The 16,321-nt window shown below is 33.3% G+C and overlaps 1 protein-coding gene across 7 annotated transcripts in view; it reads left to right on the top strand.

Annotated features, from left to right (window-relative positions):
• Positions 1–5,222: 5,222 nt before the first annotated feature.
• The window catches only part of LOC127794855 (developmentally-regulated G-protein 2), a 48,367-nt gene continuing 37,268 nt past the window's right edge, over positions 5,223–16,321 (top strand). For 2 of the 7 annotated variants that reach the window (XR_008021706.1, XM_052326112.1), the window contains exons 1-2: positions 5,223–5,324; positions 5,957–6,006. The gene's annotated coding sequence lies outside the window, so the exon portion shown is untranslated. Of the gene's footprint in view, positions 5,325–5,956; positions 6,030–16,321 lie in introns of those variants that run through there. The other 5 variants (XM_052326114.1, XM_052326113.1, XM_052326115.1 and 2 more) reach the window with 5 other exon arrangements.

Below are 16,321 nucleotides of genomic sequence, written 5' to 3'. Positions count from 1 at the left end.
TGTTTTGATTAACTATAATAATGTTAATGGATTGAGTCCTATTAAAAGCTAATCCCTTTAAAGAGCTTTTTCTCTATTTGCCTATGTTGAAAGTTAGAGATCGGTAGAAGAACTCATTGATATCGTACACAGAGAGTATGTTGGAAAAAAATTATTATTCTTATTTTTTTTAGTCAACTGTAATAAAGTATTTATAACTAAACTTTAGAGACTCACAAAATGAATTGTAAAAACAAATCTCCTAATTAAAATAAGAAAACATCCAACCATATTAGGAAATAAGAAGTTGACGAAAAACAAATCTCCTAACTAAAATAAGAAATGACCAAACAATATTAGGTAGCACTGAATCAACATAGATAAATAAATAATCCTATTTAATTTTGTACTCGTAAATTTTGGTGATTGGAGGTTTACTAAAAAGATATTTAAAAGCGAGGTTTTGTCCCATACGGCGGAAGTGTATTAAATTTAAGAAAATTTAATGTTACCTTAAAGTTTTCCACCATAAGATGAGTACATAAAGCTTTCGAGTTATCTGATTCCATGTGATGACGGGATTTTAACTCACTTCCTATGGGATAGTAAATTTCTTGTAATATATATGACAATGGTATTTGTAAATCGTAAAATAACTAATCATAATCTTATCCACTAATTTTTTTTATATGTGAATCACTCAAGTTTATATCAAACTCACTCTACAAATATTTAGTTCAGAACAAGTAATTTCTATATTATAAAACTTAATTAACACACAAAAGTTAATCTAAGAAAATAAAAAGTTATAAATATATCTCACATCGATTTTTGATAAAATGGACTTCTTAAGAGCATTTGTCATTTTTTTCTAATAAAACACCATTAGTGGTGCCGCAATCGAGTGACAACTCCTATCTCCATTTTAAATATCTTTTTAGTAAGGTCAATTGATATTTTTTAATAATAATTATTTCAATATTTTTACCCTATTTCATCTGCTTTTTAACCTCAAATTCTCTAATTATTCCCCGACATTTTTTTTTTGTATTACCAGCTGTAATTTAACCACATCATACAAATAAGCTAAGTTTATCAAACTAAACTAAAATTAAAAAAAAATAAAATGAAAATATCATTAATGGATAAATAATTAATTGAAAAGCCAAATAAATATAAATAAATAACTAACATCCACCAATTGTTGACTTGATCGTCACTGTATCATTTAGAAAAATTGATGAACTCCCAATCTTATTCAAAGTGGACAATGGAATATCATCATTTGTTATTGACGGTGTTGAATCTTTTTCTCCAAATTGTGTAGCATACACCATGGTTAGCAAAGTGACATTCTTCTTAGAATTAGGTGGCAAAGTAATGGATTGTGTTTATGTACTAAAACTTTGATGATAAAGTATTGGATTTGGATTACATTTAAACTTTGATTTCAAAATAACAATTTTTTTTCTAACTATTATATAATAAAACAAAAATATTTAAGTCATCCATAATAATAGTATTGTTTATCAATCTATTAAATCAAATTATATTGCAAGGTAGAAATAATAAAAAAATAAAAGAAAAACTAAGAAATATTTTATTTATCCACCCTTCCTCTATATACCAATTGAATCGGTTAACAAAAACAAAACTATAATTTAATAGGGTCATATAATAAGTTTACTCTTTATTATTTTTCATTATTACCAACAATTATTAGTGTTGTTAGTATCAAAATTGCCAGCTATTTCATTGAGATAAAAAGAAATAAAAAATAATTTAATATTAAAAATGCTAGTATATATAGCTTTTAAAATTTGATCTGTTGCTCAACAGGAGATCAATTTTGAACAACTCAATTAGCTAAAAACAATAATTAGAGGTAGAATCATAATTTCACCTCCTTTGGACAACTCAATCAGTTAAAACAATAAATAGTGTGTAAGATTAAAATTTTATAAATTGACAATAATTTTTTATTTTTTAAAAAAGTCAAGTAATGGGTCCATGTTAGGAATTTGGCAGCTTGACATTGCCAGTGGTGCAACTAGAAATGCAATTCATTGTAAATTGAGGGGGGTGGGGGAAACTAAGAATTACATTTATTTTCTATTTAGAAATACAATAAATAAATCTAATGTCTTCCTTTACATTCCTCCAAGTCACAAATTTCAATAATCACCTCAAATATAAAAATGAATTATTCTGTTAAATTATTCAAGTCCACAAATCTTTAGGGGACATTTGTTAAAATGAGCAAGATAAGAGCCATCAAGATAAGGTTGAAAAGTTTTTCAGATCAATATATGAAATGATTAATATAAGACTGGGAAGCATTCAAAGATTTCTATCATAATACTTGTTAAATTTTTTAGAATTCACTAATAATTATTTTTTTTTCTTTTTATGTGTTTGTTAATACATATGATAAACACCAAGATAAGAGTTTTTTTTATCAAAATATCCATATTACTAAATTCATTCAAAATTGTTTGTTAACATCAACAACAAATTTATTATAAAAATAGTATTTTATGGTTAATATGAATTGTCAAAAAATAAAAATAATATTTTATTTTTTAAATCCATGTTGAAAAGTATAAATAATATATTTAAAAATAGTTGAAAAGTATAAATAATTATTGTTGAAATTACAATAATTCCACCTAAATAATTAAAAATGGTCAAAACATATTTTCATAATAGATAATAAAATATAAAATTAAATTAAATAATTTAAAAATTGGTGAAATAAATTGTATTAGTTAATAATATATATATATGGAGAAAGAAATTTAAATTTTAAAAATCAATGAAAAGAATAATGTCATTTAAATTTTAAAAATTGTCAAAACATATAATAATTTAAAAATATATTAAATAATATTAATTATAAGACTTAAATAAATAAGTTCTTTTAAAAAATTTAAATATTTAAAATGCATTAAATGACATTAACTATTTTACAATGGGTATATAGATGATTAAGACTTATCTTGAAAGAGTCAAATAAATTTATCTGATGAGAGAGGTTACATAAATTTATCTTGAAAGGGGGAGATATGAGATCACGTGAGGGGTTTTTCGAAAATGGTCAAACAAGCTTAACAAACACATTGGAAAGACTAAACATTCAGAATACTTATCATATCTGACATTTTATTCCTCTTATCTTGATTAACAAGCATCTCCTTAATAAATAAATCATTTCGAATATAGAATTAAATTATTATTATTTTTTTCAAAATACTCGATCGTTACATGCGCAATGGCAAATTTTTGACACTAATATATAAGACAACTGTGTTGCCTCTAGTCTAATGACTAATAACACAATCGAAACTAATAACAAATAATTAATTTTCTCTTCCATGTGATCTATTACTTACGTCACATTTAGTAGATGTTCAACTAACATATACCCACATATCTACTATATTTATCACACGAATTATGACATGTGACACTTTATTATTTATTATTAGTATCTCGTACTAATTAAATGTAGTAATTTTTATACCAATTCGTAATCGATTTATCATATTTTTCTTCTAAGAAATATAAGAACTATCTCTTTGTTTGTGGATGATAGGTTAAATACATGTTCAATTTAACCCCTAAAGATTTTAACAATACTTGCCACAGTAAATCAATCAACACCTTGTCCATATTAGATATTGTAGTCTTGGGAGTCCCGTGAAATTTAACCACTTAATCAAAATAATATTTTGACCACTTATTGGATTGTGGATAGGTGCGTAAAAACCAATGTTTTAAAAATCAGATCGAACAATGAACCAATCTATTAATTGGGTCATGAATTAGTTGATCTGACCGATTGAATCGGAGTGGTCCAGTCAGATGATGTCATATATATATATATATATATAGACACACATATACAAGATGCCATTGTTATTAAAGATAATTTATACCTTGTAAAAAACAGTTAACAAAAAATTATAATTAATTATCCTCATCAAATAAATAATTAATAATTAATCATATCTCAATATCAAAGTATTTTTAAGCATGTTGTTTGACAAACAACATCCAATACTAAAGAAAATTGGATATTTATAAAAAAAAAACAAATCAATTAAAAAATTGAGGTCAACTCGATCCTAGTTTTGCTCCAATTCATCGAGTTACCCTAATTTTGACTGGTCTAAACGAAAGTAAAAAAAATATATATACCCAGACCAGATACCTAATCGATTCCTTATTAAACCAATTGAACTGGCCAGTCCAACTTAATTTTTAAAACATTGGTAAAAACTCAAATTATAAAACAAAATATATAATAATAATAATAATAATTAGAGATATATATATCTATTCTATATTAAAAAAAAATATGGAAGAATGGTGAATCGGGTTGGATCTGCCTACCAAGAGAGAAGACTGACCCTTTCCAATCGGGTCGCCCATAAATAGCATGGGGGTGGGAGCCGACCAGCAATTTTGCGCTCTCTCAATTTTCTCTCAAACACCTTTGTAAATCACCGACTTTGCAAAATTCAACCGTTTGATCATCAATCCGATCACTTTTTCACCATGGAAGTGGCCTTAATCTAAAAGTAGTTAAGTCTATCAGTTTTATCCGAGTTTTTTTTTTTTTTTCTCAATATATATCAATGATATATATATACGTATATGCTGGATTTGAGTGTTTGACTGAAAATTTAAACATAGATTTACAAAGATCCAACCGTTAGATTTTTCTAGTTTTTGGATATACTGGTCAATGGTGGTAAGGGTGTCGGGTGCTTGCCTTTAATCGCCGAAAACGACTAGCTGTGGTGGCAGTTTTCCTTTCGTTTTTTGGAAGCTTCTTTGCTCATGCAAACCCTCTCCTTAGAAGTTTGAGGGCCCATGTATGGTTTATTTAGTTATTTTTTTCTCTTTTTTTTTGTGGGTATGTTGGTAGGAGAATGCTTGGTATTGAAACTCAAAACACGAGCGCGTGATTAGGTTTGATACTAATCTATTAATGGAGTAAATAGAATGTATACACATATATATTTATAATTAGCTCATCAAATGAAATGTATGCACATTTGTGCTTATATATAAAAATACAAAGTAAAGTTTAAAAATAGATTCGGATTTATAAAGTCCAAATTTTAAATTAAGAATAAATAGATCTAAATCGGATCATTTGAGCTTTTAAATTTGAATCTAATGGATCTGAACCGGATCTAATCCATCCTCATATTTTTCTCTTAATTATAAAATGGCACGTATATATGCCAATACTCGACCATTTTTCGCCTCTCCCTCTGAAAAACCTCCCCAGCCGCCGCCGCTTGCCGCCCCCGTCGGTCTGGATTTGTTGTCAGGTATGTATTCTGTCTCTTTTGTTTGAAGTTTTCAAGCGTGATTGGCCGTCTTCTACCGCCGGTCAGAGCGACCTTTTGCCTCCCCTGAACCAGGTCTGCCCGAGAACCACCATTAACCGCCCTTCCTCCGCTGCCGGAACCAACGCGACCTACCCTCCCCTCTCCCCCGCCAAAACTCACCGGAGACCACCATCTCTGCGACCGTTAACCGTCCCTCTTCCGCCGCCGGCAGCACCGCGATCCACCCTCCTCTCTTCCTCCGCCAAAAGTCACCGGAAACCACCAGTTCTCCGTCTCATCCCCATCTTTGGTGTGGATTTGCTATGTGCTTCAGCGTATCATCAACAGAGTTGTTATAAATTGGCATGGCTAATGCTAATGAAGGATTCGGTTTGTTTAATATACTCTTATGAAACAGAAAACTATGGTTTTGTTTTAATATATAGAAATGAGATTTTTCTAATAATAGAACAAAACTGCTTAAAAAGAAAAATAAATTTTCTTTGATGCTTTCAAAGAAAAACTTTTCTTGCATAAAAACTTGTGCATTGCATGTTCTGATTCCACCATGGTGTATGTTGTGTATTAATTGAGTTTTTGACTCATTTGGTGTTTATATGTATTTGTTTCAGATCAGAGGTTGGCTTTCAAACTGACAAATCAGACTATTTGAGACTTTCAGGTAGTTTAGGTATATTTTCTTTGGTAAGCCCCATCTTTGTTTACATGGGCAACTGTTAATTAATTTTATCCTGGGCATTCTTAGTGTTTAGCTTCATTATTTACAGGAAATGTTGTTCAGTACATTGAGTGAGATTTATTTCAATGAAGAACATATTTATTCTCTTAGTGTACAGCTTTTATTGATAATTGGAATGATTTTGATGGCATGGCTTTCACAGAGGTTTGTTTGACTTTAGTGAACCACTGGCTCAACTGGTGGTGGGTGCTGGGCACAGGTGCCCTTCTGGGTTGTGACAACTTTAAGTTGGGGGCAATTTTGGGTTGGTCTAACAACAAGCTAACATATAATACTAAATCCCAGATTGGAATGTTGAAAGACTTAGGTATATATGTAGGAGCAAGTAGCCCAATTGTTAGCTCCTTAGCTAACACTTTTAGGTGAGTTCCTATGATTGTTGTTTAAGATACCTAGTTCTCTCTTTGGTGTAACAGCATGGGTAGATATGTGTTGACTACTTGACCTGCATAACCATACAACACTAATACCCTTGCAAATTGTAAATTTTGTATACTCATTCTTAAACACGATGCACTTATGTTATGTTCCAAAACAATGCATTTAGCAATATGGAGTGCTTCTTAGTTTTTTCTCATTATTTCCTTAAATGACGTGAAATATAGAGAGTGGAATTTGGCAATAAAAGTTTTACGAAACTGGGTCATCATGTGAGTAGAAACTCCCAACTCAAAAATGCCTCCTTTGAGCAAATTGAAATTCAAGTGTTAAAAAGGACAGACCCTAATCTTCAACCTGATTGTGCAAAAATGAAATCCAATTTGGTATTGTTGCGAATTTGGGGCCTGATTCTGGAAGCTGGATTTTGAGAGCTTGGACTTTAAATTAAGGCTGTTCCTAACCCATTTTGTAAGGGGCTTCCCCTTTGGTACAACCATGCCCCAATTACAATTTGGAATTCTGCTCAAAAGTAGACAAATTGGGCTTCAATTGGGGTCAACCCAGAGCAACATAAATCTGACCCATTTCAAGTAAGAATATAATTTAGCCTAATGTTTGGATTTTAATAAACTCCAAATCATTTTTAAAGTGTGGGGAAATTTTTAGGTTAGAATGAACATTTGTATAAGTGCTTCATGTAAATTACAATAATTAGTAAAATAGAGATAGCCACATATTAAGTGTTATTTCTAAGAATTACCATGTGGGGGTGGCTAGTGAATTCTCGAAGATATGGCTTTCTCCTCTTTAAGACTTTTATAATTTATATGATGCCTAAGAGTCTTCTATCAAGTTTTCCTTTGACTTTCTCCACGAACTTATCAACTATCTTCATTCAAAAATATCTTATGAAACTTTTCCATATGAAGATGGTGTTGGAACTTTATCTCATCATTCCCCTTGCTAGAGAGTAGAGAGTTGTGTTCAGAAGGGAATTTGGCGTAAAATTTTGTCACATTGTTCTTTTGCATGGATTTGTAATGTCAACGTGACGTTTAGAATTCAACTAACATTACGAATGCTGAAACATCTTCCCTACTTGGGTTAAGATAAGGTGCAGTTGATGATGATGATTTTCCCACCATTTTTAGCTGATCCTGTATAGTTGGATAAAGGCTTAATATGTTGTTTTTCACTATATATTTTGCTCAGTTCTTGTTCCATTTAGTCTGCTCTTATCACATGACCTTTTATTATTCTTTTCCTCTAATGACCAAAAGAAAAATAACGAAAAATTGAGAAAAAATAAGATTTGGCGTGGAAACTTCAATTCAATTCATTGATTATATTACTTTAATTTCTAGGTTCTTTTAATATGCATGATTTGCATTTAGCATAGCCCAAGGTAGTTAGAAGCAAAAGATGCCATTAATGCACTGTGAGATTATATTTCTTGAGGTGCTAGACTTCGAAAAAAGCATTTGCTAGCAATGTGCTAAATTTCCAAAAAGGTTAATACAAATGTTTAACATGAAAAAGATAATTATAATGTATATAAGACTTCTAAAATACACTTTCAAATACAATATTTTTTTTCTTTAACTAATGTTCAAACAAATAATTTGAAATCTTGCAAAAAAGTTGGTAATGTTCAAACATCTTTGGGATCTAGCAAAAAATTATATTTACATGTTAGATCTTTTTTTCCCGATCGCACTTAATGAAATAGTTTTAGAAGCCATTTGTTGTAGACTTGTTTGTAGCAATAGTAACAATACCAAAATAATATAAAAATGTAGTATATTATAAATCGAATAAACAATGAACAAAAATTAAACTAATTATGTACCATAATAACCATCAATAACCCAATCAGATTATCAAATAAAGTAGCACAATAAAATTTTATAGGGAAGAAATATAGAGAATTGGTATCAATTGCATCACTAACGCTTAGCCATAAATAGCAGATCAAAGGAAGAATAAGAGAGAGGGATGGCTATAGGAGGGAGTGCCTAATAATCGATGACCATACCAGAGAATAGCAACAATCTGGAGGTTTAACCATGTGTTGTCACGTGCTATGGGTTCGTGGGGAGTGAGTTCACTTGCTAGAACCCCTTGCTACATGAGTACTGTGGTTAACCTTCAGTGACTTCTTTGACTTGCCTTCTTGTGATCTATGCCATGATGACCTTTCCAACTACAAAACAAGTGAGTAGAGGGAAGGAATTGACAATGCAACTTACTATGGCCACGAGAATAATACAACTACTTAGCAAAGGTCTCTTTCCACCATCCCATTTGCTTCTATTTTCTTCCTTGTTTTTGGCTTGTAAGTGCCTATTTGCCTGGCTCTTTCGATTCTTAGGGCCAATTCTTCTTTATCCTTTTTTGTACCTACGTGAGTGCCTTCAACACTTGTTGCCTCATTATAGGCCCATCTAGATGTTGCTTGATTTAAGCCGCCTTGCCTATAGGCAGATGAGGCGCTTCCATGGAGCCTTGAGGCACTCTAGCCCCTAGGTGAGCAAGGTGCTCGCTTTTGACTACACTAGCATAGCCAATTTATTGGGTGTAGTCATTGTGGGTAGATAATTTATATTAGGGCATGGTTTTAATTATTTTATCACCTATTGTCATGCATGAATAAATATTTTTGGTTATGATGGCATAAATTGCAATTTTCAATGCTAATAAAGAAAAAAATATTCTTTTCGAAAAACTTTTTTTTTTGGGTAACTTCTTATGTGCAAAATTGTTATGTCCTCAAATTGTGAGACTTAGAACATTGTGACAAGTCCTTATTATTCCTTCTACTATTCTTATTGACCAAGCGATATTGCTATGGATTTGGTTGCATGGATCCTCAAGGCGCTTGAGCGCCTAGATGAGCAAGGTGCTTGCGTTTGATTACACTAGCATAGCCAATTAATTGGGTACAGTTATCATGTGTAGATTGTTGAGCCAAGTTGCTCCAATCAACCTATTGTGTATTTTGATGTTTAACAAAACATAATTTTAGTAAAACTATTTTTAGTATGTTTAAAACCCCTAATGGATTTTTGATACTTGTTAAGTATTATAGTATTTTGTGTATCAAAACGAACCAAGAAATGCTATGTATTGTATTATCAAAGCAAATCTAATTTTTCTGAAATTTGGACTGAGAGTCGACTCCCGGTGAGGGACAATCGACTGTAAGTCAATGGTAGTCGATTGTGGATGTGCATCAGTCGATATAGTCGAGCATTGTTTATGCAGAGTCGAGGTAGCCGAGAGTGGGTTTTGGCCAGTCGACTGTCGAGTCGACTGTAGGCCAATGAGAGTCGACTGTCTGTGAGAAAGTCGACTGTGGGTTGAGCGAGAGTCGACTGTCGGCAGTGAGAGTCGACTGTGGGTGTCGTGGAGTCGACTGTCAGTTAGAGCAGTCGACTGCCAGACTCCAACAGTCGGATTTTTGTAGCCGTTGCAGGTCGTTTTGAGAGCCTCAATATAAATATCAAAGGAAAGAATCGATTCAATAAGTTTTAATCACTCAATTCACCTCCCCTCTTGAGTGGCCATCGTGCATGTCAAGGGACCAACAATTGGTATCAGAGCGGGTCCTACAATATTTGTGATCATTAATCTCAAATCCTAGGATAAGATCTTAAAATGGCCTCATATGTATCTAATGGTATTGTTGAGGAAACTTCTCCCTCCCGTCCCCCATTCTTTGATGGAACCAATTATAGCTATTGGAAAATGAGGATGGAATCCTACATTTTTTCAATTAGTTATCTTTTGTGGAAACTTGTTAGGGATGGTTTTACATTATCTAAGGAAGAAGAAAAAGATTGGAGTGAAGAAGATATAAATAATCTTGAAATGGACCATAGGGTCAAATATATATTGTTTTGTTCTATATTGCCTAGTGAGTATGAACAAATCTCTTCATGCTACACATCTCATGAAATATGGAAAAAATTAGAAGTTATGTATGAAGGGACCGATCAAGTTAAGGATACTAGAATAAATCTTTTGATGTCCCAATATGAAGGGTTCAAATTGTTAGCCAATGAGACCATTAGTGATATGAATGCTAGATTTCAAAAATTGGTTAACTCTCTAAAGATGCTTGGCAATTTTATCCCCGAAAGTGATCAAGTAAAGAAAATACTTAGGTCACTTAGCATAGATTGGCAACCTATGGTTACCGCTATCACTCAGGCCAAAGATTTTGGAGTCTTGAAAATGGAAGAGCTCATTGGGAATCTCTTAACCCATGAGTTAGTTCTTAGTCAAATGAAAGAACCCATAAAGAAGATAAAGAATATAGCTTTAAAAACTAAATTTTCAACTAGTAGTGAAAGTGAGTCTTCTAGTGAAAATGATGAAGATGTAATTCTCCTAGAAAAGACTTTAAAGAGCTTAATGAAAAAGCAATGTAAGGGTAGTAAGAAATCGCTTCCTACTTGCTACAATTGCCAAGAAGTTGGGCATTATAAAAATGAGTGTCCAAAAGAAGAGAAAGAAAAGAAATATAAGAAGAAGAAGAAACATTCAAAATATCCAAAAAGGCATGCTTTCAATGCATGGGATGCAAGTGAATCTTCCCAATCTAAAAAAGAAGAGGCACAAGTGTGTTTCATGGCCTTTGAGGATGTAGAAGAGGAAAATGTAGGAGTTGATGAACTCCAAGAGGCATTTAAAGAATTATTTGCTAAATTTAAGTCTCTTAAGAAGGAATTTAAGAATGCAAAGAAATATTTTGCTAAAGAAAAAGAAGATCTTGAAGAAGAGAATAAGTCTTTGAAAAATGAAATAGAAATCTTAAAAGAAAAGATTGTGGAACTCAAAGAAGAAAATGAGTCTTTAGAAGAAAAGCTTAAAAAGAAAAATGAAGCAAAGATAGATGATAAAATGTTTGAAAAATTCCCCATATTGGAGAAAGAAATATTGGTCTTAAAAGCTCAAAACTCCAAGCTCAGTTTAGAAAAGGGTGCAATAGAGAAGTCTTTGGCAAGCTTAATTGTGAAAAAGAATTCTAATCCCCCAAAGCCAAAGCCAAAATATCAAAAGAAATATTGGAAACCATATAGATGGACTCCCCAACCCCCTAAGAGAAATGAAATCAAAATTTGGGTGCCAAAAGGGGTAGTTCAACAAATGAGAGCCTTGGATCCTCCTAAAGGGTCCGACACAAAGGCAAAGGGCATTCAAGAGCCAAAAGCCAAAGGTCCCATGTTTAGATGGGTGCCCAAGGCTAAGACTTAGCCTTATGTGTGCCAATGTGCATGAGATCCACATGGGAAACATGTTATATTTGTTTTAGTGGAGACTCATGGCACAAGAGAGGTGAGGAGTTCTATGGTTTAACCGCACTCTCAAAAATAGGATGGAAAGCCTATGGAATAAATGAAAATAGGAGAGGTTTGGTTTTTTGGGTAATCACCTCATTCCTAAATTCTAAAATTAATATGGCTTGAAATCTAAGTTTGCCAAATGCATTAAAATGTGAAAAATCATCTTGTGGCATATAAAAGATTTGGGCTTAATGAAATCTTTCATGCTCTAGCTTAGGTTTTATCCCATGGTGTTTAAATGTTTGAAATTTTTGGGATCTTGTAAGACAACCCTCATTTCCATTGTTGATCCAACTTGCATGACCTATTATGATAGATATATTTTCTTTGGAGTCATTCAATGCAAAAAAAATTGGTCATTTGGAAGAAAAATGAGGTTTTGGTCATTTTAGTCCCTATTTTCTAAAAGAATTATTTTTGAAAGGGTCTAAATGTGTTGTGTGTTCTATGTACTTAAATGTTTCATTTATGTGTGTTTTAGGCCTTGTAGAATATATTGGTATATATTATGTTAATTGTTTTTGGCCTATGTTTCAAAAGGAGGAAGATTCTTTCAGGACTGCATTGTTGCAGTCGACTGTGCAAGTTTCACAGTCGACTTTCATTTGGCAGTCGACTGTTCGTTTTTGGAAGTCGACTCTCCTGAAGCCTCCGGGAGAAAATGAGTTTATTTGATCAAATTTTCATCTCCCATCATGTTTTAAATATAAGTATGCCTAAATATGTTGCTTAAAGTCATTTGGTATCCTAGTGCATCATTGTTTTATCAATTGGTATAAATTAATATCATTTTGTTTCATTGTTCTCCAACAAATGGTATCAAGAGGATATTTCTTTTATGCAACAATTGGTATCATCATCCAAAAATTATTCTCAAAATGCTTATATCATTTTAAAAAAAAATTGGCATCATTTCAATCATTTGGTCTTAATGCTTCAATTGGTATCAACTTTAAATTGGTATCATTTTCTTGTTTCAAATCAAAGGCATACAAAATTTTTTCTAGCCACTTGTTTTAATTGATATCTTATTTATCTCTTGGCTAGTGTATATGTTTGGATTGCTTGGCTGCTATTTCCTACTTATTTGTTATACTCTGCATGCTCTGATCCCTTGTACTTTATTGCTTTATTATTTTCCCTATATTTCTCTCTGTACTAACTCTTTTCTCTTTTTGATGATTTCAAAAAAGGGGGAGAAGTATGTAGTGAGGGGGAGGTATGTCTAAGGGGAAGGTAAGTTGTAAGGGAGAGAGGAATGTCCTTCCAAATGGTTTTTCATTGTAAAACCTTGGTTCATGTTTTTCAAAAACAATCTTTGTGGTTTTTGTTTTATTGGTATCTATTAGTACAAAACATAGGGGGAGTTGTTTTGCAAAAATGTTTTCATAAAATTATAATGTTTTTGTCATCATCAAAAAGGGGGAGATTGTTGAGCCAAGTTGCTCCAATCAACCTATTGTGTATTTTGATGTTTAACAAAATATAATTTTTGTAAAACTATTTTTAGTATGTTTAAAACCCCTAATGAATTTTTGATACTTGTTAAGTATTATAGTATTTTGTGTATCAAAACGAACCAAGAAATGCTATGTATTGTATCATCAAAGCAAATCTAATTTTTCTGAAATCTGGACTGAGAGTCGACTCCCGGTGAGAGACAGTCGACTGTAAGTCAATGGCAGTCGACTGTGGATGTGCATCAGTCGATATAGCCGAGCATTGTTTATGCAGAGTCGAGGTAGTCGAGAGTGAGTTTTGGCCAGTCGACTGTCGAGTCGACTGTAGCCCAATGAGAGTCGACTGTCTGTGAGAAAGTCGACTGTGGGTTGAGCGAGAGTCGACTGTCGGCAGCGAGAGTCGACTGTCAGTTAGAGCAGTCGACTGCCAGACTCCAACGGTCGGATTTTTGGAGCCGTTGCAGGTTGTTTTGGGAGCCTCAATATAAATATCAAAGGAAAGAATCGATTCAATAAGTTTTAATCACTCAATTCACCTCCCCTCTTGAGTGGCCATTGTGTGTGTCAAGGGACCAACATAGATAATTTATTTCATGACATGATTTTAATTATTTTATCACCTATTGTCATTAATGAATAAATATTTTTGGTTATGATTGCATAGATTGGAAATTTCAAGGCTAATGAAGGAAAAATGTATTCTCTCTCATAAACCTTTTTTAACTTCTCAATTCCATCATAGTATCTGTCACCTATTCATCGAGTATCATTTGTATGTTGTTATATTAATTTTTTTCCCCTTCAGATTACGGTTTGGCCACAAAATCAAAGCACCAGATCATTTGAGCAGTTCAGTTCAATTTATTCCAGTTTATTTGTTTTTGTGTGCATTAGCTATTTCCTTGTTTTAATATTCTTAGTAGTTTGCTCTGTTTATTTGTAGCCAGGGTTATATAGACATTGATTTAGTTTGTAGTCATGGAATTGAATTTGTGGTGGCTTAGTTATTGGTTATTAATTGTTATTGTCACGGGTAAGTACAAACCTTAATGGGCCATGGCTAGTTGCGGGCCTCCTTTTGGGTTGTGACAGAAATGATGAAGAATAGCTATTTTGCATTTTTCCATGGCATGGATTAAAATTAAGTTAAATAACTTACGACTACCCAAATAAACTTTTTTCTTTTTAAAGAAGAAATGATCACTTATACTGTAAGGAACTAAAGATTACGAATCTATACAAAGAGAATATTTAACCATTTTGCATAGGTCTGTTCTTGACATTTGCTTAAAAAAATAGACTAGTTGGGATTTAGGATGATAAATAATTGAAGTCCGAGAATGAAATGATAGTTATTTTTAAGAAAAAAAAGTATGTGAAAAAATGATTCAATTGCGGTCAATGATGCTACTCACATTATGAAATGAGATAGCTACTACTATTTGAATACAACAAAAAACTATTTTAGAAGAGTCAAAGGAAAAAACCCCAAACTAAGAGAGGTTATCGTAGCAGATTGTTGAGGTATAAGAAAAAAATAAAACCAAAAGAACTTGCTAAAAGAGCAGGGCTGGACCTTTCATGAGGCCCATGAGGCGGCCTCAGGGCCCATGAAAATTTGACTATTTAGGCCCCAAAATTTGGAAACCTCCCTTAAGGGCCCACTGCCCAGGCCCAGCCGCCCACCCCCTCCCCCTCTGCAAATCTTCGCCCCTGCCCTTTTCCCGATCTCGCTTTCGCTGATTCGCTCGCTGCCCTGCATCTCTCGCTCCGTCACTCCCTCTCTCTTGCCCTCGCCGTCGGTGGCTCGCCCTCACTCTCGCCTCTCGCTGCTCTGTCGCTCGCAGCCTCTCTCTCCTCTTGTTGCTCCGTCGCCCTTCGTCCTCGCCCTCGCCCTCTCGCTCTCTCGCCTCTCGCTGCTCTGCTTGGTCGCTCGCCCTCGTGGCCGGTGGCTCGCTCTCCATTGCTCATTGCCTCTCTCTCGTTCCGTCGCTTCGTTGCAGTTTCGCACCCTCGCCGGCGTGGCCGATTCGGGGGCCCATTTTTACATTTTGCCTCAGGGCCCCAAAATCTCAGGTATGGCTCTGTATAAGAGTTTGCGTATATGCCATAATTAAAGAAACATGATGTATATTTTGGCTAAGAAGGAAGTAAACAAGGCAATTAGTGAAATGAACTAAGGTTAAAAGTTTTATGAACATTTATATAAATGACTTGACACCAAAATGTTAAAACTGAGACTATGATCTCTCAAGAATCACTCAAGAACCTCACCGAATTCAAACCAACATTAAATACTGAAAGTAGAAAATAAAAACAGAATTAAAAGTAGAGAAACCAAACTAGATTGCAGCACACAAGATATACCCTAGTTCATGCCATTTACATGGCACTACATCCAGCAATCCAAGAAGCAATCAATCCACTAGAAACAAATCAGAAACTAGTACAAGAATACCCCTCTTTCACTCCACCTTGCCTCTCGAATACAATACTCTAATGAAGACAACAAGAACTAGAACCACACAGCTCTTACTCTCGCCTCTCACTGTATCCGAACCCAAGGAATGAAAGATATGAATGAATGATGATCCAAAATTGGCCTCCGCACCCTTCTATTTATAGACTAAGGGGGGCGGAAATATCTAAGGGGAAATAACTAATTTTATAAAAGTCAAATCTACCCTTAATAAAACAATTAGTTACATTTATGTCCTATTAACTAACCGCTGCCAAATCATCTTTATTCTTCCTGATTTCTTCAATAAATCCAGCATTCAATTACTTTAGGCAAAACAATAACACAAAAAGATGAAAACTAGCTAAAATAGGAGAAGGAGAATAAGACATCAAAGCCAAGTGAACGGCATAAATAATGAAAATCAATAGTTGCTTGATAGATGGAAGGAGTGTTTTCCAAAATTATTTAATGAATGTGAAGAAATAAATGTTACATTGGAACATCTTAATGATTCTAAAGAAGATGAGAAATATTTGTTCTATAGATGCATTTGTTTGAATGAAGTGAAGCAAGTTATGAAAAAGATA

Source organism: Diospyros lotus, chromosome 2 (assembly GCF_014633365.1).
Source record: "Diospyros lotus cultivar Yz01 chromosome 2, ASM1463336v1, whole genome shotgun sequence".
NCBI lineage: Eukaryota > Viridiplantae > Streptophyta > Magnoliopsida > Ericales > Ebenaceae > Diospyros > Diospyros lotus.
The sequence above is the reverse complement of the archived record's forward strand: the minus strand, read 5'-3'. Positions and strand labels throughout refer to the sequence as shown.